Here is a 26887-nt window from a genome sequence, read left to right on the forward strand (position 1 = left end):
GAGAATATCATGCTAAGTGAAATAAGCCAATTCCACAAAACCAAAGGAAGAATGTTTTCTCTAATATGTTGATGCTAATTCACAATAAGGCAGAGGGCACTAGGGAAGAATAGCATTACCTTAGATAGAGGGAAGTGATGGGAGGGGAGGGAAGGATATGTGGAGATAGGAAATATAGAATGAAACAGACATTATTACTGTATTTATATATGTGACTACATGACCAATATGATTCTGGAACATGTACACTCAGAAAAATGAGAAATTACATCCCATCTATGTATGATATATCCAAGTGCATAAATGCATCTTACTGTCATGTATAACTAATTAAAAAATAAAATAAAATAAATTTTCAAAACAAACCAAAAAAGAAAAAAAGACTCCATCCCTCGATGCCCTCCACCACTATGGGTCTGGGGTTGATCTTTAACATCTCCTCTGGATTTGCCTGAACAGAAGTAACAGAATCTTTTCCTTTCTAAACTCCACAACAACAATCTGGGCATCTAGTAAATATTTATTCTTTGGAGTCATTAGCTATTAAATAAAAAGAACCTGAAAAATTATACATGCACGCCTAAAGCAATGCCAATGCATGTCTACTTCTATTGTTGAACCAAATGCACATGTGACATAGTCTTCCCCTAACTATAGTGTCACTTCCATGGTTTCATAGTCAAATATGGTACAAAAGCATTAGTATTCTGTCTTAACTCTCGCAAAAGAGACACACCAATTCTCAAAAGTTTTATTATATATATCGTTATAATTATTCAATTTCAATATTATTTTTGTTAATCTAGTTACTATGCCTAATTTACAAATTAACTTTACCACAGGTATGTGTGCATAGGAGAAAAAATATAGTATACATAGGGTTTGCTACTCTCCTTGGTTTCAGTCATTCAGTGGGAGTCTTGAAATCTATCTCCTTCAGATAGGAAAGGCTTCTCCGATAGTGTTTCATCCCCCAAAGACCGGACAAGAACAACTGAGAAATGGAAAAGTCTATTTTGGGATCATGGTTTCAGTAGTTTCAGTCCAAGGTTGGCCAGCTCCATTGTTCTGTGCCCAAAGTGAGATAGAACATCCTGGTGGCAAGGCATGACAAAGGAAAACTGCTCAACTTACCCAGCTGGGTATCAGAGGACAGGGTGTACAAGGAGCCAGGGATGAGATGTCCCCAGTGGCACGTCTCCAGCGATTTATTTCCTCAGTCATGGCCCACGTGTCTACAGTTACCACCCAGAAGTCAGTTCAGATCATCAGTACCTCAAATCAGTCAATGCACTGATAAGGTCACAGCTTCTCAAAGTCTGATCATTTCACCTCTAAACATCTCCATATCGCCTAGCACGTGAACTTTTGGGGGAACATCTCTTGTTCAAACCTCAGCAATTACGGTATCTGCATCCTAACAACTGGCCACATTTGCAAAGCCCATCCTTATCCATGGAGGATACCTTTCAAGATCCACCAGTGGCTATCTGAAACTATAGTTAGTACCAACCCCTATATAGGACTTAACAATCACTACAATACTGCAACATTCAATCTGATAACCAAGACAGCTAATAAGTGACTAAGATGCAAGAAGATTACATAGCACAGAAATGTTGGACAGAGAGATGATTGACACCCAGGAGGGACGGAGCATGGCAGCATGAGATTTCATCACACTACTCAGAATGGTGTGAAATTTAAAGCTTATGAACTGTTTATTTCTGGAATGTTCCTTTTTAATATTTCTGGACCTCAGTTGACTGAGCAACTGAAACTGTGGGAGCAAAACTGAGGATAAGAAGGGATTACTATATGGGGCTGGGGATGTGGCTCAAGCGGTAGCGCGCTCACCTGCCATGCGTGCGGCCCGGGTTCGATCCTCAGCACCACATACAAACAAAGATGTTGTGTCTGCCGAGAACTAAAAAATAAATATTAAAAAATTCTCTCTCTCTCTCTCTAAAAAAAAAAAAAAGGGGATTACTATATTCATAGCGATGTCTCAAACTTCAGGCTACTTTTTGTCTCCTAAGAAGAAAAGGAACCTGACCCCTAAGTGACCAAGCAAAAAACTCTAGTGTGTGGTTACCGATTGCCCCCATATGACCCTGGAGGTCCAACAAGGACCTAATCTACTTTAGCACTGGAGACTTGTGGGCTGGGAAGGCAGCAAAATTCTTCTCTCTTCTTCAGAACTGTGGGTGAGGTGAAATCTGCGTGCTGATAGTCAACGGTAAGCCAGAGGAGATGGTGCCCATGTCACCAAATCACAAGTTCATCCTACAGTAGCTACTGGGAGCCAGAGGATTAGAATGCAGGCAACTCATGAGTAGAGCCGGCACGTGAGAGGAGTCCCTGGATGGGGACTGAAATCTGGAGCCACAGTCACAGTGAATAAAGTGTACTTGGTGCCTACCATCGATGAGCCTGGATTTCTTTCTAAATCCAGAGATGGAGCGGGAACATAGCGGGAGCCCCACACCTCACGTTGAAGACTAGCTGAACAAGCGGGGGTTTCTCATCTCATAGATTAGAGCAAATTAAAAGCAGAAATCACAGGAGAAAAGCAAGAAGCTGACAGGTTATCCATGACACCAGCAGCAGGGAGTTATGACTGGCAACAGGACTCAGAGAAAGGAGACCCTCAGTTAAGAAGACGTACCCAAGAACTCTGAGCACAGCCCAGCCATAGGGCTCTTGATCACAGTGCTGAATCTTGCGAAGCTTTGGCTCCTTACCTTCTAAATATTAATGATGGCACCTGCTGATGGGCTGTCGTGAGGAGTTAGAGAAGCCCGGATCTGAAAAACCAGTTAGTGTCTGGCAAATAAGGAGCCCCAAAATGTCACTTCCCTTCCCTGTCCCCACAGACATCAACCTCAGTTCACTGCCTGGGAAAGGATTTGACCTTTTTCTGCTGTTCCAGAGAACAAGGAAGAATGATGTTGGAGAAAGAAAGTAAACTCAAGTTTAAGACATATGGACACTTTAAGAAATCACATGGGCGTTAACGTGAAGAGTCAAGCGTGAGATTTCTTGGTTTGGCAGCTTGGACACCCAGTGTTATGGGTTAGATCTGGAACATTCCACAAAACCTCATGGGCTAGGCAATGTAGGAATGTCCAGAGCTGGGGCCTTTCAGAAATGGCTGGGTTATAAGTGCTTGGTCCTCAAGAGTGGATTAATCCATTTGGTGGATTAACAATGGGAATGGGCTACTGGGTGATAACTGTATGTAGGTAGGGTGTGGCTACAAGAAGAAGGTTTCGGGGGTTGTGGACCTCCTCCTCCTCCTCCTCCTCCTCCCCCTCCTCCTCCTCCTCCTCCTCCTTCTTCTTCTTCTTTTCTCCCTCTCCTCTCTCTCTCTCTCTCTCTCTCTCTCTCTCTCTCTCTCTCTCTCTCTCTCTCCTTTTACCACTGCATGGCATGAGTTGAGCTGAGCTTTCTCTGCCACACCTCGGAGTCAGCTAACCATGATCTGAAACCTTGGAAACCATGAGCCTTAAGTGAATCTCTCCTCCTCTGAGTTGTTGCATTGAAAATCTGATTCACACATTAGGGTAGTAGATGACGTCTTTGTCCCCATTTTTGCAGCTTTAGCAATCCGAAGGAGTGATGCTTCACCCCTGTGACAGTCCCCTCAGACTACCAATAACAAAATGCTGAAGCTGGACGCTTTAACACCATGGACACTTATTTCTCACGGTTCTGTAGGCTGCCAAGTCCAAGATCAAGTCACCAGCAGAGTCAGAGCCTGATGAAGGCCAGCCTTCTGAGTCGCAGACATGGCCAGAGGGGTTGGCGGTCTCTCTCCCATCTTTCCACCATGACGTTCTGCGGAACCCACCCTCAAGACCTGACCACCTTCGGAGGGCCCTGCTTCTAACACCACCCACTTGGGACCAGGATCTGTGAACACCGGCAACCTGAACATACAAACCACGCCACCCCGCCCACATGACTGGAGCTGGAGGAAGACGGTGCTGAGGTCGGGCCAGGGAGCAGGAGTGGGGACATCACTGTGGGTCTTGGAAGTTGTTCTATGCACAGGGCTTCACGGAAAGCCAGATCACACTGTGCAGCGGCAAGTCCCATTTTCACTCTGGAAATACCACTCCCAATGACAAGTCACCTGTGCTGCCGAAGATGACTGCCCGTTTTGCTCTTTAGAGCAGCTCTGTCCAGTGAGAATCATAATGCAAGCCCTACATGTCTTCTTAGATCTCCTAGTAGCCACATTATAAAGGGGAAAAGGAAACTGGTAAAATGAACTCTCATAATACAAATTTTTTTTCATAATACATATTTTTGACATCCTATCTCCCAAATCTTATCATTTTACCATGTCATCAATATAAAGACTTACAAATGAAATAGCTCATTTTTTTTTTACTATACTAAGCCTTTGAAATCGGGTATATATTTTATACTTACAGAATATCTTAGTTCTGACAAGCTACATTTCTAGTGACAGCCAATGGCTACCCATTGGACAGTCCAGATTTGAAACAATATGAAGACTAGTCTCTAGCAGCCCGACATTTTTGCAGAGGGTCTATGCTGGGTGGAAAAGGGGGAAATCATTATGAGGAATCTGGAGGGAGGACAAGCAGATAAGAGACCAGCCTACTTCACCTGTGAACCTCAGCCCACTCTTCTGGAACTCTAAGAATCCTCACTGGACTTGCCTTTGCTTTGCGATCTTACGCTCCAGTCAATAGGAAGCACTGCTCCCCAGTGCCATGAAGAATCTGGGATCTGGGAAATGAAACTTGGTGGAGATAATACTGAAGGGTCCTCAAGAGGACTCACTGAGTGTCTGTCTTACCTGTGACATCTACCAAGAGGGCACTGAGGCCAACTCCTTGTGACAACTCAGGGCCTGAAGATTGCCTAGTACTTGGGCCTCTTAGGGTAGAATAGATTTTCCTGCTAGAGAAGCTTCCAGACAGTCCTTGGAGCCATTTCTTCAAAGAAACCAGAATTTTTCACTATTAGCACCCTGTCCAAAATCTTGGCACACAGTGGGCACACTATAGATCTAGGGCTCTTGTTCCTTTGCGTGATTAGACACACTCAGTGCCTACACTAAACTCTGAATGAGGGAATCCTAGAAGTCTTACTGGTGGTTATTCAGCTTTCCATGACTACAGTAAAATGCTAGACATAAAATCTTTTAAAAAGCAAAAAGGTTTATTTTGGCTCCCAGTTTGAGAAGCTTCAACCCAAGATCTGACAGATCCATTGTTTGAGGACTCTAGGGAGCATGCTAGATGGCCATAATCGGGAGTGCATGACAGAGCAGACTGCTCACTTCCTGGCCAGGAAGCACAAAAGACAAAGAGGAAGGTCAGGGTTCCACAATCGTCTTCCAGTTCATACCCTGGAAAACCTGAGGACCTCCCACGAGGTCCACATCACTTCCTATAGCACCACCCTGGAGATCGAGCCTTTAACACAGGGCCTTAGGGAGGCATTCAACATCCACATTGTAGCACTTACAAGTCTGCGGTTGGAAAAACAGACCAGCCAACACCACTGACCTAGAGCACAGAACTTTCCGAGGGATTCCTGGACCACCTTTCGTCTTGCATGGCTGAGATAATGCACAGTGTAGGTTTGGGTACGAGCCTGGGAGCAAATTGACATTTTGTTCTTTATCCTCCTCCAAAGGCAGATCTATGGGACCAGCATTCTTGCTGGAAGAATTAAAATACTGTGTGCTTTGATTTTAGCCTTCCTGTGCATTTTGCCAACTCAGGTTAAGGAGGCAAAGGGGGAAAAGAAAGGACAAAAAGACAGGCATGGGGGAGGGGGGCGGCGGGGGTGTTATGGGCGAAAAGCTTCTGATAAGCACATGAGTCACACACAGCCCTTTGAATGCCCTGTCTGCTCTGTGGAGATAACAGAGGTACCTTTACCCTCTTGCATGGGGAAAGAGGTTTTGCCACGTGACAAGTTTTAGCCCCAACTAGAAAGGAATTTTAGGCCAGTATTTTCCCTAAGGACAATGCCCAACCTCCTCTGCGCAGGGGGCCACCTTCTCTTCCCCACGGCTCACTCCTTTCCTCCATGGGCTCATCCAGTTCTGTGGCTTCAAGTGCCATCTACACTTGGGTGTTTCCCAAGTGCATACCTCCAGCCCCCCTGCTCACCCTCACCACACCCCTTCTCATTCCTATTTCTTTCTCATGCCAGTCCAGCAATAACTCAGGTCGAAACCCTCAGAGATACCCTTGATGTATGTGTTCTCTCTCACCCACATCCCAACCATCAGTAAACCCAGTAGGCTTAGGATATAGACAGTATCTGATCCTTCTAATCCTCTACTACTACCATCCCAACCCGGTAACATGGATGGCACCTCTCAAGGCCAGACCATGGACCAGGAGGAAGGGCAGCAAATATTCATATTTTGTTTTATATGCAACTCCACTTGCAGTCCCAGCTAGAGTCGTTGGATCAGCTGAAGCCACTTAGATGGGTTAAAGATCCCCATGAGTTCCATGGCCCTGGGGCCCAACTCCTGCCATCAGCAAAGCAGGCTATATCTATAAAACCCAGGTGCAGTGGTCACAAGAAGGAGCTCTATCTCTATGAACAGTATTTGCAGCTCCATGTAAACATACTTTTAAGTTCATTCTCCATCAGGGTTGCCAACTGGGACCTCCATGTGTTGGAGTTCTAGAATGCTGCTACTCCTCTCTCTCCACCTGCAGTTTAAATCAAATGGTAATAGGCTTTAAGGCAGGGTGAAAGCACTATATGGTCACCGTTTTCCCAATGATTCCTAGAATTCTGGGTCCCCGAAAGGCTGGAAGGGACAGTCAGAAGGAACTGTTGGCCAAAGCAGGGCCCTCCCACAACATCCCCCAACCCGGAGCCAAACTAAATGTGGCAATGATGGAATATTCCCCAACTCAGCTTGCTGCAAGACTGCCGTACACCTCGCCCAGTTCCTGGCCTTCAAAGCCTCTGCATATCTGCTGAAGACATAGGACCATTCCCCCGATCCAGACCACCCTCAGCTCCACATTCGCATATCCGATGCCACAGTCGGCATCTCCCCTTGAACGTATAATGGGTCCTTCGGATGTGAGTGACTGATTTCCAGTTCCTTCCAGCACCTTCTCTCTGAGCCTCTCCACCTCTGTCCATCGCTGTCCATTCCCCCAGTTACTGAAGCCAAAACTTGGAGCTGTTCTTCCCTTCCCCCCTGCCATCCCCTCCTGGTTCTTCTTGCACCGTACATCTAGATCCCAGCCACCTCCCACCTCGGCTGCCACTACCCCCCGTCACAGCTGCCACTGTTACTCCCAGACTCGGCAGGAACCTCACAGCTGCTTTCCCTGTCCCACCTCTCACCCCTGAACTTCCCACAGACGCTAGACCGAAACAGAAAGCAGAGCAGGCGCCACCCCTCTCACCCCCTCATTGACTGGTCTCATCACCCACTAATCTCTTCTCTGCCATTCAGACCTTCTTGATGTTTCTAGAACATTCCAGGTTCATTTTTTCCCCTCTGGGATCTTTGCTTTTGTTATTCCCTTACTTAGAGAGAGACTCTCTTCACTCAGAAGTGGCCTTCCTTCATGAAGGCTCCCTCCAGGGTCCTATCTCAAAAAGTCACCATGGTCACCTCAGTGCCACTGCAGTTACCCTGGGCCTTTAGCCTGCCTTGTTTTTCTCCCCAGCACTTCCTGACATAAGAGCATGTTTGGGCCAGGCACAATGACACACATCTGTAATCCCAGGGGCTCAGGAGGCTGAGGCAAGAGGACGGGCAAGCCAGACTCAGCAACTTAGCAAGGCCCTAAGCAACTCAGCAAGACCCTGTATCTAAATAAATTATAAAAAGGCTGGGGATGTGGCTCAGTGGTAAAGCACCCCTGGATTCAATCCCTAGGACCAAAAAAAAAATGTCCCCCTGGTGGCCTGGAAGCCCTATTAGAACAAATTGCTTTCTTATTCACTACTGCATCTCAGCAACCAGGAAAATGCCTGATGCATAGGAAATGCTCAGCAAATACTCATTGAATGAGTGAATGTGACAGGAAGCCAGAAAGAGATTATAACCCACCCTCAAATAAAAGTGAGTGAACGAGTTCTTGCTCTCAGGAATCCCATCCTCCAAATCTACCTTTTCCTGTGGAATGGTAAAAACACAGGTTCATTGCACTGACAACTTGCACCCTTGGAATGAAGCGGATATCCTAGCTGTGACACCCCTATGACACCCTGTGACCAGCATGGGAGTCAACTGCAAGTGAGAGACTTCAGCATTCGAAATCGGAAAGCGTGGCACATCACTTTTGTTATAAGTGGAGTTCATGTTGATCTCCGACCTCTACACCTTTGCTCACTATCTTTGCTGTCAGTCACCCTGAACTCTTGAGAAGAGAAGGCAAATATACTGTGTTTCCTTTTCAGAGGCCCAAATAGGGAGTGTTCCCAGGGTGATCTCACCCGAACTAAAAAGGCTCCACCCCGTACGTACATCAGTATCTAACAAGATTTTCTTCCTACCCTACAAAATTGTAGATTCATAAAAACTTAAGTCATGGAATCAGTGGGTTTGAAGGTGCATCCATATCATGAAGTCCAGGTTCTCCCATTTTACAGATGAGGAGCCTGAGGCACAAAGGCAGCCTTGCTCAGTGTTTTATTGTGGGTCAGAGGCAAGAGTCAACCAATAGCCCTGCTTCCTGCCTCCCGCTCAAAGCACACCGGACTATTGGCTTCTAACCGGTCCCCAAGCTTGTCCATGAAAAGCTGCCCTACTCGACATTTAAGATAGCTTGCAACTTTATATCTGGCATAGGATATTTCCATAATACTTAGAACTGAAGGTCATCCAGCTGAAACAACTGCATCCACATGATCAGTTACGCAGACCACATTATTGGAGCTGTCTCTTCACATTGAATCCAGCTCTGCTTCCCTGGCACTTTTAGCTAGAGACCCCCAGCTGGGCCAGCTATCACAGTGCGTCCATAGTAGCTGAATCTGTTTTGAATCCTGGCTAATACCATGACTCGTGCGACATGGGAAAATGTATTTAGCTTCCCTGAAAGATACAGAACGGTGAGAAAACCATGACATTCTTATGCATATAAAAATATATGGACATAGGTATGTTCCAGTTCACTAATCTAAAGATGCACTTGAGAACTTTTTATAAAAAAAAAAAAAATTGCCACTTATAACTCAGGCCCTCTCACTCCTCTCCAGCCATGAACAAGCTGCAGAGTTTGTGTGAAGAATGACCATTCCAGTAAGATAAAGAAAGGGCTGCCACCAAAGCATCTTGGATTCTATGAAATGCAATAAATTTTCTGGTAAGTGTATATAAATTTGTTCTGGAAAGAATCAAAGACACATTTGGAAGTAGTTACCTCCAGGGAGAGGAACAGAAAATGGGAAATGAGGCTTTCACTTTCCATTTTCTTCTACTCTGCGCGGTTTGACTTTTCCAACCTGGGAAATGTATTCAATAATAAATGGACCATTTGGGGCTTATTTTCCTCTTTGTACTTCTGTGACTTTAAAAAGGCTCAGTCAATCTTAGCCTTTTTTAAAAAAATAGAAGAATAAGCCACATACGTGATTAAGTGTATCATCTTAATTCTTCATCTTTTTTATTCTCTGCTTCTTTCCATTCAAGAAACTTGGGAAAGTTTCCAAAGATCTCATGAGACACAGAGTGTGCTACAGTGAGGTAGCATGGAACACTGGGCCAGAGATGAAGGCAAGCCCAGTGGACAGCACCCCAAATCAGCACAACTATAGAAAGAGGATCACATCTGTGGTTTGCTGATAGCTGTCATATTTTGTACGATGCTTACTAAAAACCATTTGTCAAAATATAATATTTAAACATTCAGGACTCTGGCCCATAAATTTTATTACACTGATTTTATGGCAAAGAAGGCTTCTATACTATTTTTAAAAACTCCCATGCATAAAAATACTCATATAATTTTTATTAAGAACAAAAGTAATTGGCAATATCTCAAACTTATATTGACAGCTAATGGTTAAGTAAAATATGGTACCTTCTACTGAATGGAAATCAATCCATCATGTTGTAAAAACTTAGTAAAAATATAATGACCAGATTAAACTTTATAAACCCGGACACAAATAGCACATTTAATATGTTTGGGGGAAAAAAAAAAAAACTCAACACTGTCAGCCAGAAAATTTGAAATATTGAAGAAACAGTCAAATAAATTTAAGCGTAGAAAATATACAGATTAAGGAAGATGGAACCCTAAATCTAACATCTCTTCACTCATTCATTTTATGTATTCAACCACTGCAGATTAGCCACTGTCTTTGAGCTTCACTCTGTCCCCTGTATCTAAAGAAAACTCACAAGTTCCTTGCCCTAATGGGCATCATGACCTCAGGCTGCAGATGATTCAATCAAAGAGGTTGGTCAAACAAGGGAATAGAAGAAAAATAGAAAGATAAACCAAGAAAAAAAAATTTAATTCCAAAAGCTAGGAAAAAAAAAACCCAGAAAAATAAAACCCATGAAAAGAAAGAAAAAGGAATTGTTGAATATAAAAGCTAGAAATAATTCACTCAAACCCTAAAAAGTAGAATGGATAAAAAGAGATTTTTCTTGTGACAAGACCTACAATAGAGACTAAGGTGCTCCCACGTGGAAGAAACTTTGGAAGTTGTCATTCCCATCTTCGCAACCAGAACAGAACGTCAATGACCGTCCTTAGGTCCACCAGAGAAATATCATCCCAGGATAATCCACTGCCCCCACCAAACTGAAGACAGACAGATGGATATGAGGAATCACAAGTTCCCAGAGCAGAAGAAACCTCCCCTGGATCAAGTGCCAGTGGAGGAGAACCTGAACCCATCTACGACTGACAAGTGGCTACAGGGTCTCTGCAGACAAAGCTCAAGAGTTTAGAATTCCAGGGGGTACGAGTCCTAGGGGGATCCCCATCCTTCCAGAAGTTGTACCTCCAGGAGGTCTGGCAAGTGCTCTCCATGAGGACTGCAGAAAAATCTAATTTTGCTAACAGCAGGAGAGAGGAAAAGCAACAATTCAGAAACATGCCCAGAGCATTCTGCTCTTCTAATAAAATATTAAGAATGAGAAAGAGCTTACAATCACAAACACGAAATGGTTGTTTATTCAGTATAAGGGAAAAAAAACTATGTACAACTATATGATAGTAAATTTTAAAATATCAATGAAAGACATAAATTCACCCAAACTGATGAAATAAGAAGAAAATGTGAATGGAATGAGGCATGGATACGGAGAAATGAACTGTCTCATATGCTTGTGTAAGAAATAACCCGACATTACTTTTCTCCAATGCAATTTGGAGGTCCATGTCAAAGATCTAAAATGTGAAAGCACATTGACCTATAAATTACCCTCATGAGAATTTTTTTCTAACAAAATAATAAATTAGCACAAAAGTGTATTCTTCCATAGTCAAAGGCATTTATCAAAGTACTATGTAAAATGGTAAAAAGCAGGGAACAACTTGCATGTCTAATAATAACTATTTTGATAAATAAATTGTGACATATGCATAAAATGGCTACAATCCACTCAAAATGCTGCTGTGGGTTCTTCCTCTTCCTTCAAAATAATGTCTAAGATACATTAATAAGTGACCCAAAAAAATGTTGCCAAACAAGATTCAGAGTGTGATCCCATTTTTTTTATTTATTTAAAGAAAAAAAGCATTTGAAAGACTGTATACCAAATCGCTAACAGTACTTTACTCTGAAGACGAGTTATGGGTGATTCTTCACTTTCTTCTTCATATATATATATATATATATATATATATATATATATATATATATAATTTTTTCTTTTTAAGTTTACATTTTTTTCACAATGGAATATTACTCAGCAATAAAAGAGAATAAAATCATGGCATTTTCAGTTAAATGGATGGCATTGGAGAAGATAATGCTAAGTGAAGTTAGCCAATCCCAAAAAAACAAATGCTGAATGTTTTTTTTATATATATAAGGAGGCTGATTCATAGTGGGTATAGGGAGCAGGATCATAGGAGGAATAGATGGACTCTACATAGGGTAGGGGGTAGGAGGGGAAGGGAATGGGCATGGGGTTCATGATGGTGGATTGTGATGATCATTATTATCCAAATTACGGGTATGAAGACACGAATGGTGTGAATATACTTGGTATACAACTAGAGATATGAAAAATTGGGCTCTATATGTGTAATAAATATTGCAATGCATTTCACTGTCATATATAATTTTTTTAAAACACTTAAAAAATAAAAATAGAAGTTTACAGTTTTTAAAAAATAGCTGTTAAATATATTTATATAGAAAAGCTGATTTATAAAAGTAATAAAATATCATCATTGTTTAGGTTTCCCAAAATATGGGCTAATATTTTTCTTTTTTCTCTTTGTACTGGGGATCAAACTCAGCGGTGCTTAACCACTGAGCAACATCCCCAGACCCCTTTACATATATATATTTTTTATTTTGAGACAAGGTCTTGCTAAATAACTTAGGGCCTCACCAAGTTGCTAAGGCTAGCTTTGAACTTGCGATTCTCCTGCCTCAGCCTCCAGAGCTGCTAGAATCTCAGGCGTGTGCCACCACACCCAGGCTCAAATTTTACTTTATCTTAGTTAATACATAACTATGGATCTTTTTGGAGTACAGTGTGATGTTTAGATACATGTTTACATTGTGCAATGATCAAACAGGGCAATTATCATATCCAGCACCTCAAACATTAGTCATTTCTTCGGAGTAAAAATATTCAAAATCTTCTCTTCTAGCTACTTTGAAATATGCATTCATGTTAACCGTAGTCACCCTCCTATGCAATAAAACACCTTGTTTGTACACTTCAACAGTTTAGAAGAGCTTAAGTGCAAGACAATTTCATTGGTAATTGAAAAATAAGTAAACTTACAAACGATAAGTGCTCCTAGCTATAATGCCACCAACGCTGTGAATGGAGCAGTTACTAGTCTCCTCTTCCAGTCCTCAAAATGAAACGGCTGGACGAGATCTTCTCAAGGGCCTGGCTCTAAAGGCCACGACAGTTTTTCTTTCTTTTTTTTTTTTTTCTTTTAAGAGAGAGATAAAAAAAAAAATTTTAATATGTATTTTTTAGTTTTCGGTGAACACAACGTCTTTATTTTATTTGTATGTGGTGCTGAGGATCGAACCCAGTGCCCCGCGCATGCCAGGCGAGCGCGCTACCGCTTGAGCCACATCCCCAGCCCCAGACTGCAGTTTCTTTCAAAACACCCGCTCAGTCATCCAGGGAATATCTACTGCTGTTGCAAGCCTGGTACACAGTCCATTTAAAAACAGATTTTGAAGAAGAAGAAAAAGAAGAAGAAGAGGAAAAAGTAATGTTCATTTGTTTCATTACAACAGTTTAATAGGAACAATCATCCAAAAAAATGGAAAATGTCAAGTGTGCTATTCAAGCCCTCCAACAGGAACGGATGCATCTAGGTGCAAATATTAAATGAAAACAAGTTCAAGAAAGGAACACAGAGGGGCTGTGCTTCACACAGAGGGCTACAGACCCAGAGTGACCCCCATGGCGACTAGGGTTCTATTTTTGCATGAAGGAATCCTGGCTGGTCTTCCTCCAGCTGTGGATTGCTTACCTGCATACATTTGCTGTGTGTTCAAAGCAGACACACCCTGGATGACTGAGTGCTGTTCTGGGCCGGGCACTGGGCTGGAGGGAGTCCAGAAATTCTCCTGGATCTCACAAATCCATAAAGAGAAAGAAAAAGAGCTAATCAGAGAGGTGTAACAGGAAGCCAAAGAAGAAGCCTTTTGCAGGTTCTGCAGACTCTGGAACAGCGTCATAAGTCCCCCATATGAGCAAGTGCCACCCAGACCCAGGTAGGGCAGATATTGCAGGTAGCAGGGAGAACATGGGCAAATGGCCCCCGGAAGCATCATACTGGATGCAAGCCAATACAATCTACCTCGCTTGGCCGTTTACCAGAAGGATGATCTTCCCTTAGCCACGTTTGAAACCAAACACTGTTAGAACAAAATCGCTGCCGGTAAGGGATGCAGATATTGCCCTGGGCTGACCCCTGGTCACTCGTCCTTGGTCTTTCACCCACTTCTTGACAGAGAAATGCAGAACAGCAGAAAGTTTGGTCTTAGTGTTTCCAATTCTCCACACTGAGTTCTAATTTGCAACTTGTTTCAAGGTCTCTGCTTCCACTTAAATTAAATTTCTACCAAAAAAATAAATAATTATCTGGTAATTTTCCAGTGAAAGAACAAAACAACAAACCACATTCACCCTGTGCCTTTGGTGACCCTTAGACAGGGCAGAGCTGACTTGGAAAGCAGCCTGAATGGAAATATTCCTCCTGGGTGTCAGGAGTCCAGCAAGAGAGTAAGGAGGAGAGGGTTCCAGATAGAACAGATAAGGGGTAGGAGCAGGGGTCACCAAAAACTCAAGCAGGACCATTGGGAGACCATTATCCATCCTTCAGTCATAACTAATGCTGGGCTCATTTCCTGAATTACACCAGGATCATTTATTTCCATCAAGAACTATAGGTCTAGCTTCTGCATACAAATCCAGCTTTAGTGGACCAAGTGGACAACCCCTAGTGTGGCTTCCCCTCTGACCACTGACCTGCCTTAATATTTGACTGCACATGAATACAGAGGCCTCCAGGTGGGGTAAGGCACCCATGAGCAGGTTTTGCTGATTCAAGATGGAAAGGAGAAGGAGCTGGCTCTAGGGAAGAATCATGCTGACTCTTCAGTGTCTGGAAAATGGCTCGACTTCTCTAGGCCTCAGTCTCCTTTCTATCAATGAGGGAGAGTAGCAATGTTTTCCTTTGCTGATTAAAAAAAAAAAGAACCAACAGACAAACATGGCAGTATTACTTCCCCCACACTCTGTTTCACAAATGTGATGACTAGAGCTACAGCAGCCCTTCTGTGTCCATAAGGAAAAAAAAAAAAAAAAAAAAAAAACAAGACAACACATCTTTATCTGTCCTGACCTTTTTTATTGTTGTTGTTGATTTTATTTTTTAAATACATGGCACTGGAATGCATTACAATTCTTATTACACATATAGAGCACAATTTTTCATATCTCTGCTTGTATATAAAGTATGATAACAAATTCATGTCTTCATACATGTACATGGATAGGGATGTCTATCACATTCCACCATCCTTGCTAACCCCTGCCCCCTCCCATCTCCTCCTCTGTCCTGACATTTTTTGAGTCACTAAATCAAAGCCAGCAAACAACTGTTTCCAGATTTCTTGTTACATGAGAAAAAATATAACCTATTGACTTAAACCACACTGAGCCTAGTTTTCTCTTACTTCAGTCAAATTCAAGGCTGATTGAGGGGAGGCTGTTAAAATTATCTAATACAACACTGTAGAGACATTGCCTAGCACGCTATTTAGGAAATAGCAGAAGCTAATATCGTCAGAACTTTCTAGCTAGGCGCAGTGGCACAAGCCTGTAGTACCAGTGGCTCAGGGGGCTGAGGCAGGAGGATCACAAGTTCAAAGCCAGCCTCAGCAACAGTGAGGTGCTAAGCAACCCAGTGAGACCCTGTCTCTAAATAAAATGCAAAATAGGGCTGGGGATGTGACTTAGTGATTGAGTGTCCCTGAGTTCAATCTCTGATACAAAAAAAAAAAAAAAAGAAAAGAATTTCCTCTTTGAAAATTAACTCCCCTGCCTTTAAAGCACCATCACAGGGAGCGAAGGTCAAGGTGATATTCACAAGGTAGAATCTCAAGGTTCCTAAGGACCACACACATCACACCCTCGTCTTACAGATGAGGGGACCGGAGCCCAGAGAGGGAAATTGGCCTGCCAAGGTCATCCACAGAGTGAGAGGCAGAGACAATGGGCCGTCCCCCTAGTCCCAACAGGCATCTGCAGACCTGGGGTAGGGAGGGTCCATATTTTGGAGAGGTGAAGCTAGACTCTGCAACATGACTGTCCTGGAAAGCAGCACTCCCCGGGCCCTGCACTCCTTTCCTGCCATTCCCCACCCTGTGGGCCCAGCTCCCCTCTTGAGCAGTCACCTCCCCTCGCCACATTCCCCCTCTTCCACCCTGCAAGTGGACCATACATACATTCCATCCATCACTGCTGCCCTCTGATGTGACGAAATAACAACTTGGAGGCAAAAAGATTTACTTGGGCTCATGGTTTCAGAGGATGCAGTCCATGGTCAGCTGACTCCTTTGCAGAAACATCATGGTGGAGGAGAGGGAAGGGAAGGGTCTGGGAGAAGATAAACCCTTCTAGGGCACGCCCCCCCCAACTTGGTCCCACCTCCCAGAAGTCCATCCAGCCATTAAGTCTCCATGATCCTGTCATTGCCTAAAAGCCCCACCTCTGAACTTTGCTGCATTGGGGACCATGCTTTCAACATACGAGGTTTTGCGCGGGGGGACATACCATATTCAAACCATACCAGCTGCATCTGTGCAGTCCTGGGATCTGACTCCAGCAAGGTCACTCCACATCCTCTACAGGCTCCATCTGTATCCACCAGATAGTGCTTCACCACCCTCCCTATCTGAGCCATGTGGCTTCCCCTGTTTTTGTGTGTGTGTGTATGTGTGATGCTGAGGATGAACATCATGCATGCTAGACAAGCTCTCTGCCATGGAAATGCATTCCCAGCCTAACCCCTTTCTTAAACCCCAATTTCTCCTCCAAACTGCATCAGACCTTACTTTCTGCACCAGCCACGTTGGCCTTTGGCATCCATGACTCTGGGCTTCTGTTGAACCTTTTGGTCCATAAATGGTCCAATCCTGTTACTCGGGTTGCAAGCTCTTTGGGAGCAAATACCATCTTGTCTGCATGCAGCATGGGAAAGGGCCCAGAGGAGAGTCGGGACCCAGTGGCCGTAGCCAAAGCATCCTACTTACAGTAGAGACAGAGTCCTGGTCACCACCAAAGCAGACTGAGAACTTGCAGCTGGCCAGTGTGTCAGCTAGGAGGCCAGCAGGAAACAAGGGTATCTTGAAGAAAACTAAGAGACTATCCACAGGTGTACACGGGAATATATGCAGAGGTAAGGGGACCAGAATGGAGTGACAAGTATCTGCTGACCTTGTGGTAGGGGAAAGGAGAAGCTTGTGGGATTTGGCAGCACAACAGGACTACAGGGAAGAGGACAGGATCGTGCTGCCTGGGGGACCTTGAGTTATGGGCAAGGACCCAGACACAGAAGCTGTAGCTGCAGCTGTGACTGAAAGGGACCCTATCAGCACAGCTGGCCCCAAAGTACGTTCCTATCTTATTTCCCATCTCTCATCTCCTGCTAGTGCCATCCCAAACTCAATAGCACACCAAAGGTCAAAGAAATTTAAATATTGGAGTCCTTAGAGTTATCTCTGCTCTCACTACCACCCCACAGGATCCAAGTAAGGTACAGAAGGATGCATAATGTGGGAGTGGTGCAGAACAGGTGCAGAGAGGGACAAATGGAGAATCACCAGGACAGGCAGGCACTGGGTAAGCAGTTTACCAGCATCATCTCACTTAAGCCTTGGCAATAATCCCATGAGAAAGTGATTTTCAAATGAGGAAACTGAGGCACAGGGAGATTCATTAACTTGCCCAAAGCTACAGAGTTAAAAAGGTGGCTGAGCCGGGATCCGTACACACACAGTCTGGTGCAGGAGCCTGAGTGCTTAACCAATCACCAAAATGCCTTCTGGAATAAACTAAGGAGTAAAAGGTGCAATTCATGAACACAGGGGCTCTTTATCTCTTGTGCACCAATCCTCATGCAGAATCTCCGTAATTTTCACTTTGGGTGAATTTCTGTCCCAATCCCACCCCTCAGCAGAAAGCACAACGATCATCTAGAACCGTTCTCAAGTCCCTTGACCTTGTGGCCCCTTGACTCTTCAAACGTCTTGAGAGCGCTTTTGTCTACGGGCGTTCCCTCTGCCAACCCTTGTCAAATTAGAAAATCACACCGAAGTTTTTTAAAACACAAAAGTACACACCCCACGCGAACATGATGCCATCGCATATCATCGAGCTTCCGGAAACTCATGAGGGAAAGACAATAGAAGGAGCAGCCAACAGCTTAGCAGGGTGATGAAAATGGTTTTGACTTTGAGGATGTCCTTGGAGAGGTCATGCAGACCAGCCAGCGGTCTTCCAACCACAGCTTGAGAGTCATCCACCTAGAAGATGTCTTTTATTTCGTTAAAGACATTTATTTCATTATTTTCATATAAGCCGCAGCTGTACCCGTTATCCGCTTGCACGTGGGTAGTGACTTCAGCCTCCCTTCTTTTCCTGCCTCCCTGTTTAATCCCATTTACTCCTGAGAGTGCAAGAGGCCCCTAGGAAGCCCTCTCACCGCACCAGAGCCTGTAGAAGGGATGGGGGGGGGTGGTTGTGAGCCAGGTTTTCCAGGTGCCATATCAGGGAGCAGGAGGGACAGTACAAAGCAAGAAGCAGAGCAGATTTCTGCACAGAGAAACCCATCACCTGGCGGCAAGCTAAGGGTCAGTGTGGGCAAACACAGCAAGGGGCCCCCCAAAACCTAGCAAAGGGAAAAAAAGGAAGTGCCCAGGGGTGGGCTGGCTCTGGAGGAGGCTGAGGAGTGCATGCCCCAGACACTCTATGCATTTTTCAAAGCTTGAGTTGCACCCTGGGGCATCACAGCAAGACAGGAGGAGGGAGGGAGGTCCCTTCCTCCTGTCTGCCTTTGAAGCTGGCCTTCTGGCTCACTGATAACCCAGGTTCCAACAAATTCTGAAAGGCAGTCAGAAAAATGGTGGATGAGATGCTGTGTGGATTCACTCGATATAAAATGGTGTCCTTTTTTTAATCTGGCTTTGTACTTTATCTCTCTTTTATGCCACCTTTAAGCTATTTGATTTCGTCCACCTACTTTCTAGCCTTCCGCGAGTATATTTATACTCTGCAATGAAAAGAAAGATTTCGTATCCTAGCCTCTAACAGGAAGCTCTTGCACGGGAAATGTATGTGACCCCAGCTCATCTCCCTTCTCCTCAGGAAGAAATGAATTCCTCTTTGGAAGTCATCTCTATCAGCACGGTTTGGGCAGCATTCATCCCCACCCGAGAATCAATACCCTGAGAGACGCAGCCTCATCATCTGCAAAGTTGTTTCCATTTTTCAGTCATCCACATGTGATCACTGAGACACAGGCCATATACATGTTTTTTTTTTTCTAATTTTTATAACAGTTTCACTAAAAGAGTGCCATTGCTTCTGTGTTATAAATGAAGAAACTGAGGCTCAAGGAAAGACTGTGCCTTATCCAGTTGGTGAGTAGCTGAGCCATCACTTGAAGTCAGGTGGTTTAACAGTCGACACCTGTTAACCCAATTTCCATGTTGCTTCTCAGCTATGATTTTTGTTCTAATGTAGTATTATACCCTCATGCATCACAAACTCTGTCCACTGTCGCATCAGCTGCCCAGGGCCCCTGGTGTGACGATACCTTGACTAAGATTTCATTAAGTCTTGTTTTTGCAGTACTGGAGATGGAACTCAGGGGTGCCCTACCACCTGTTACTTTGTCTCACTAAGTTGCTGGGTTGGACCTCAAACTTGCCATCTTCCTGCCTCAGTCTCCTGGAATGCTTCTGTTTCGGGTGTGCACCACTGCACCCAGCTCTAAGAAGTTTCTGATAACCACATAGAAGGCACCTTTACTAACTCTCAGACCTTCAGCTGACAATTGGCTGCTGGTCCTGGAAGTGAAACCATTGCATTCTTTTCCTTTCCCAGAGGTGACCTGTTCATGCTTTGCTTACTACCTCCAGGCGCAATTCTAAGCCCTTGTTTAAAAACAAATGAGTTCAAGCTCCTTCTTGCTCACTCAGTGCATTTTCTTTCTTTATCCTGGGAGGGATGGATTCTCAGTGGGCTTTTGAAAAAAGTGCATAGTAGTTGAAAATGTCCGGTTTAATACAACTGGAGAAAGGTTCTAACCAAATGCTTTACTGTCCCCAAATATCAGCATTTCAAAAGCTCCTGCATCCACCCATTTTACTGAGTCCTAACAGGATAATGTAGCAGGACAAATACTGCAGTTTTCTAACTCAGAATGGTCTCCTAACACTGGCTCTGGGCTTGAGCACTCCCGTGTGTGTGCTTGCATGCGTGTGTGGAGATATGATCTGTGGACACGCATGAAGGGTGTATGATGACATGTGGATACTCTAAATCTACTCCCAGTGCACATAAACTCCTGAGGTCCTCAGAAAACGTAGGGAATAAGAGACTGGAGTTCAAGGTGTGAATTTGCTGCTGACCCCAGCATAACGAAAAGTGGGCTAGCAGCAGCTCAAAGATGTGAGCTTTTACAAAAGTATTTGGGCTAGACACAGTGGTGCATGCCTGTAAACCCAGCAGCTCAGGAGGCTGAGGCGGGAGGATCACTAGTTCAAAGCCAATCTCAGCAATTTAGCAAAGCCCTAAGCAATTTAGGGAGACATTGTTTCAAAATAAAAAATATATATATATAAAGGGCTGGGGATATGGCTTAGTGAGAAAGTGCCCTTTAACCGGTACCTGCCCCCAAACCCTGCACTCAAAGTCACCTACATTGTATAATAAACAGAGCCCCTTAGCCGTGCCAGCAGACTCTTAATTGGGAGGTGTCCTTCCTGGGTACATCCATAGAAACCTGCAAGTCAGAACCTGCAAGTCAGGAATTAGAACTCATCCCTGTCCAGTTTCCTGTGACCAGAGTTAAAGTTCCTATCCCAGACAAAGAGCAAAGTCCCCAGCTCTGAACATCGCCACTGTACCAGCCACATCTTAATCACACAAGAGGAAGAAAGATGGTTTCAAACGGGCAGTGTTGGAATTGGAGCGGAAACGTGCTATAGGGGGAAAAAAAAAATTCAAAAGTTTGGAGGTCAAGTGCAATTGGGAGGGAGTTCCACAGAGAGTGGTTCCCTCCGGTGGTTCACAGAGTGTGTTAGCCTACAAAGGCATTTTGCAGAGTCCTTTAATAGAGAAATCTGCTTAACTGGGTTCAACCCAAATTTATTTGGCCACAGAACCATCTTTTCTGTGTAATAACTTCACTTAGACTTCCGTAGAACTAATGTTCCCCTGAGCAGTTTGGAGGAAATGCTATTCTAAGATGCAGGAGGTACAGGCTGCCTCTGTCAAAATTTTTTTTTCACAAAGCAGCCATTTAAAGAACAGGAGAGAGGGGGAGTCAGAGAGGGTGGGGGGAAGTATCTCAGGCGGGTGGTTTGGTACTCCTCCTGGGGGACAATCTCATTTTTCTTTGGAGATCTCTCTCTCTCTCTCTCTCTCTCTCTCTTATTTTTAACTTTCTAAAATATTCTTTTAGATGTCGATGGATCTTTATTCTATTCATTTATTTATATGCGGTGCTGAGAATTGAACCCAGTGCCTCACACATGCTAGGCAAGTGCTCTACCACTGAACCACTTTTTTTTTTTAAAGAGAGAGAGGTAGAGAGAGAGAGAGAGAGAGAGAGAGAGAGAATTTTAATATTTATTTTTTAGTTATCGGTGGGCACAACATCTTTGTTTGTATGTGGTGCTGAGGATCGAACCCGGGCCGCACGCATGCCAGGCGAGCGTGCTACCGCTTGAGCCACATCCCCAGCCCCATTGAACCACTTTTTTAAAACCTTCAACAAAATTCTGTGCTAATTTTTGGTGGGCTAATATCTGAGAGATGCGTGAGGCAGTTCCCAGAAATGAAGGGTTCCCCTCAAAGAAGGAAAACAAGGATTTAAATTCCCCCCAAAAGACCACAGGCCCTGCGGCACCTCACCAGGGTTGAAAATGATGCCAACTGAGCTTTCAAACCGTGCATTCAAAATTAGAATTAAAGTGCAATATCTTGGGAGCATTTTTCCCTCTTACAGCTAACTAGCTTAGGAGCAGATGAAAGCCAAGCATCTAGGAAGAGGAATCTTGCTTCATGCTCCACAGAGATTCCAAGGCTAGCCTTATTCTTTTGGGGGACTCGTGCTGTGGAATTGTGATGATGGGATTTGATGCTGGATCCCTCTGAACCTCGCCTTTGTCACTCCTGAGAGAAAAAAACTCTTCCTGGAAAAGACAGCCAGGAAACCAGCTCAATAGGTCTGCTTTGAATCAGAAAAGATCCATGGTTGTGTCCCTGTGGGAAATGTTCTGAATTGCATAGCATCGAAAAGGTAGAAATACGTGAACAGGAAAGGAACTCTGGAGTTGGAGACAGGCACTCCACCATGCACCACACACATCTAGATGTCACATGCTGCCCATCAGGGAAGAGTTGGGATCCCAATGGACATAGGGAGCAAGAGCTTAAGGCACTCAATGTCTCATGCAGCTTCACTCTGTGGGTGAGCAGATCCAACATTCATGGGATTTCTCAGTCTATATCCCTCTCACTTGACCAGAGAATTCCTTCATATGTTGACCTTGAGATTCTAACATCCATGGACTTTGACCTTGAGCCACAGCAACAAATCAAGGTGCTCAGCTCCAGAGATGAACTTATATGCCTGTTACTAGGGTATACTTCCTGCTGCACTCTGAATATTGTGTCCCCCCAAAAAAATTTTTTGTGTTAAAACCTAACCACTAAGGTGATGGTACATTAGGAGGCAGAACCTTGGGAGACAATTGGGTCATGAGGGAGAATCCTTGTGAGTGGGATTTGCACCCTTATGAAAGAGGCCCCAGAGAGCTCCCTCCTTCCTTTCACCATGCAGAAAGTTACCATCTATGAACCAGGAATTGAACCTTCAGCAGATTCCAGATCTGTCAGATCCTTGGCTGGGACATCTCAGCTTCCAAAACTGTGAGAAATGCATTGCTGATGTTTATAATCTACCAGTTTTATTTCAGGCTTGTGATAACATCCCAACAGACTGTATCTCTCAAAATCCACCTTCTATTCTCTGCTTGGGGATTCTAGACTAGGAACTCTGCAAACTGCATTTCTCCTCTGTCAGATGGCGCCTACCCGTAGAGGCCACTAGAGGGAGACTGTAAGATAGGACTCGGAGCAAAGAGGTCTTTCTGCTTTGTTCTGCCACTTTTGCACCATGCGTGGCCCTAGTTTCAGCAGCTAAAATTGATTCTAGTCCCTGCTTATTTTGACCAATTTTGTTTTGATCCCTCCAGGTACCTGTAGCTGCCACGTAATGTTCTGCCTTAAGACATCTGATCTTCCCTGAGCCTCTTGTCTGAGCTTCCAAGGTTCCAAAGCATTGGTTGTACCTGGGGAGCACCTGGCCCTGCAGAGACCCCGTCTCTGCTCCTGGGTTAACAGCTCCAGCTGGGGAGCCCTGACTCTGTGGGGGATCTTCTCTGGGCTACTCCATTCTCTCCCTCATTCCCATAGTCTGTAGTGAGCACGCACCTCCCTGTTCCCTGGTGTTATTTTTTCACTCCTTTTCAGCCTTCTAAGTCCTGTGCTTCCGAATGCCCCTATGAAATTCCCTTTGTAAACATAGTCCCTAGTGTTGTCTCAACATGAGACAATAGTATTTGCAACCTCATAAAAGACTTGACTCCTGCCATCCTCTATGCAAAACTGACCCCAAAAGTGCAATCAAAGCTGCAAATTCCCGAGAGGAGAGCCTGCCGTGTTTACTCCTGCCCAGCGTGCTATTTCCAGGTGATGTTGAAGCTTTCGTTCCACCTATCAGTGACTCCTTCAAGGCCCTGGAAGCTCAGGTCACCCAATGCTCCTGCCCAATCCTTCTCTCAGCTCCATTAAGCTGCCAGCCTCAGGCCTCGCCTAGAGCTCCCCGGGAGCAATTTCTCCAATTTCTAACTCCTCTTGGCAGCTCAAGAGCCTCCCTTCGCCTGACCTTGACCCACTGGTGAAAAGGACTGAGATATTCTGAGCCTGAGCGGCAGGCAGGGATGTAGGTAAGTCAGCCACGAGCAGCCCTTAGAGGAATATGTGTAGGGCATCCGACAGACCCGGTGGGGACAGAGGACAAGAAATGCTCTTGCCCTTCCTCAAGCTTTAGAATACTCTTCCACGTGATATCGTAGTGTCTCCCCTCCCACTCCTTCGTACCCCTCATTCAGCCAGGTTTCTTCTTCCATTCATAGGGCCTAAGAGGCGCTTTATCATCGTCTCTCATCACACAAATTAAGAAATTAATGAGGATATGCTGTCAAAGAGCTTCCAAACCAATAAGATTGAGAGAAAAAATGAGGTCAAACTTCCACGTAGAGACTATTATGGGCTAAAATGTATCCCTCCCAAACTCATAAATCCCTATTGGTTCGGGACATAAATGTAACTGGAAAGAAGCCTTTAAAGATATGATCAAGGTAAAATGAGAACATAGAGGTGGGCCCTGATCCAATATGACTGGTGTCCCTATAAGAGAAAGATATTAGGACACAGGCCCACACAGAAAAAAGATTGTGTGAAGACACAGGAAAAAGATGGCCATCTACAAGCCAAGGAGGGAGGCCCCAGGGAAAACCAACACTGCTGACACCTGGTTCTCAAACTTCTAGCCTCCAGAGCTGGGAGAACATCAGTTTCCACTGTTTAAGCCAACCTGTCTGTGGCACTTTGTTATGGCACCCTGGGCACACTAACTCAGAGGCCATATAGTTAAATTAACTTCACAACCCAAGTGGATTCGTGTCCAATTAAGAACAGAAGTTACTGGGTAGGCTTGAAGAAAGGTCATCCGTGGAAATCCTTTAGAAACCTCATGAACCGAGTTGTTTTCAGTGAGATAAAAGGGGTGCCTAAATTTTGTCCACCATCATCATCTCTGAGACTGAATGGAAAACAATTGAACTCTCCCCAGTAGGAAGAGATGATCAGAAGCATGACCTGTGACAGAGTCCCCAAAGCTTAGGATTCCTCTGCTCCCTCCTGGTCTCTTTTACCCACCCCCAAATCTCAAATGTCTGCAAACTCTTCCTCCATCTTTTAGCTTTAACTTCTTCGAGCTTCCAATCATTCTTCTGCACTTGATCTTAGCCAAAAGGCCAAGAAATGATGCCAATCATTCTTCTGTAAAATCAGGATAAAAATCTGCCTCACGAGGTGATTGTTTCAATTATATTTGAAAACATGATGGAGCACAATGCCCCCAAAAAAAAAAAAAAAGCCAGTATTTACATGATTACCTTTCCCTTTCCTTGCAAGAATGTAGCAAATTCCTGTTGCTTATCCCTTTTCACATGTCACGTGGACAGTCATCCTCAAAAAGAATTGTCATACTTTGGGATTCCCCAGAAGCACAGCCTGAGAGGAGTATTTGAGTGCAAAGTGTTTTGTGGGAAGTGACCCCAGAACAACTCAGCCCCTGCTGAGTAAGAAAACAGACAAGTCATAGGACATGCCCAATAAAAGGTGTTATTGAGAGGGAATCATTGAGAGTGACTGGAACTTGACCCTGCAGAGCAAGCAGCACGCACACAGCATGGATCACCCCCTGTGCAGAGGCTATTCACCGGCCAACCCTCTTCACCCATTGGTTGACCGCTGCTAACACCAGAGAAGAGAGTAGTCCTAATTCTGATATTTATAACAGGCAAAGCTGACTCTGGTCACCCAAGAGAGACCTCAGGCAATAGTGTCAGCAGAATGAAATCAACCTGGATGCACTGTCATAATAAGGCCCCCGCGGCTGTGAACCACCATCCACCTTAGGAATCATGCTTAGCAACTAGTTGCTCAAATTGAATTTGATGTGATTTCTGAAACATGGGGAAATGTTCCATTCCTTGCAAACCAACTCAGACCAGTTCTTACATCACACAGGTTATGCATGCTTCTGCTTTGAACTTCCCTAGATGGGCCTGTTATTCCTACACTTCTTGAGTTTAATTTCCTTGAATCCTGTTATGATTTTGGTATATAATATCCCCCCCCAAAAAAAAAAAAAATTCCTGCTTTGAAAGTTTGGTCCCCAATGCAGCAATGTGCAGAGGTAGGACTTAAAAGTGATTGGGGCATGAGGGCTCTAGTTCCGTGTTAATGGGTTTATAACTTAATGCACAAATGTGAGGTGGAAATTGTGGGAGGTGGAATCCAATTAAAGGAAGTTTGTCACTGGAGATATGTCGTTGAAGGGCATATTTCGTCACTGGCCCCTTTCTTTCTCACTCTTCTGTTCAGCCCTCTCTCTCTCCCTCTCTGACTTTTCTAATTACTCTGCCATGTCCATCAGCCATGATGTACTGCTGCACTACAGGCCCAGAAACAATGCAACCAGCCAACCATGGACTGAAACCTCTGAAACTGTGAAATAAAATCAATCTTTCTCCTTTTAGTTGGTTTTATTTTTTTCAGGCATTTTGTCATAGCATCAGAATACTGGCTAATACAAATCTTATTGGAAAACTGAGCTCTTCCTCTTATGGGTCGCTATCTTCACTGAACTATGGAATGTTCTTTAAAGACTCATTCCTGTGGGTCATACAACCACAGGCAAATGCCATACATATGTAGCAAACCCTACCAATGCAATTTTTGTCACAGTTATCAGGATGGGACAAGGATTTGCTGTAGTAACAAATAACCATCAAGTCTCCTTGGTTTAACACAACAGAAGTCTTCCTCTTGCTCAGTCACATGTGGGTCTGGGTGACTTTCAGAGACTCTGGTGATCCAGCATGCTTTGTTCATATAGATTCATAAATTCTGTCAATGAGCTTCCAACCCAATTAGGCTGGTAGAAAAAGCTTGTGCACACTAAATCAGAGTCCATATATTACAAATTAAATCCAGGACCCAAGTGTAAGAGGATGGGCATAAAAATAAGGGCAAAAATACTCACTGCAAGAGGGGAGGAGAGAGACTAAGAGAGTCCCATGTGGGTTTGTCCCT

The sequence above is a fragment of the Callospermophilus lateralis genome, chromosome 9, assembly GCF_048772815.1.
Source record: "Callospermophilus lateralis isolate mCalLat2 chromosome 9, mCalLat2.hap1, whole genome shotgun sequence".
NCBI classification, from domain to species: domain Eukaryota; kingdom Metazoa; phylum Chordata; class Mammalia; order Rodentia; family Sciuridae; genus Callospermophilus; species Callospermophilus lateralis.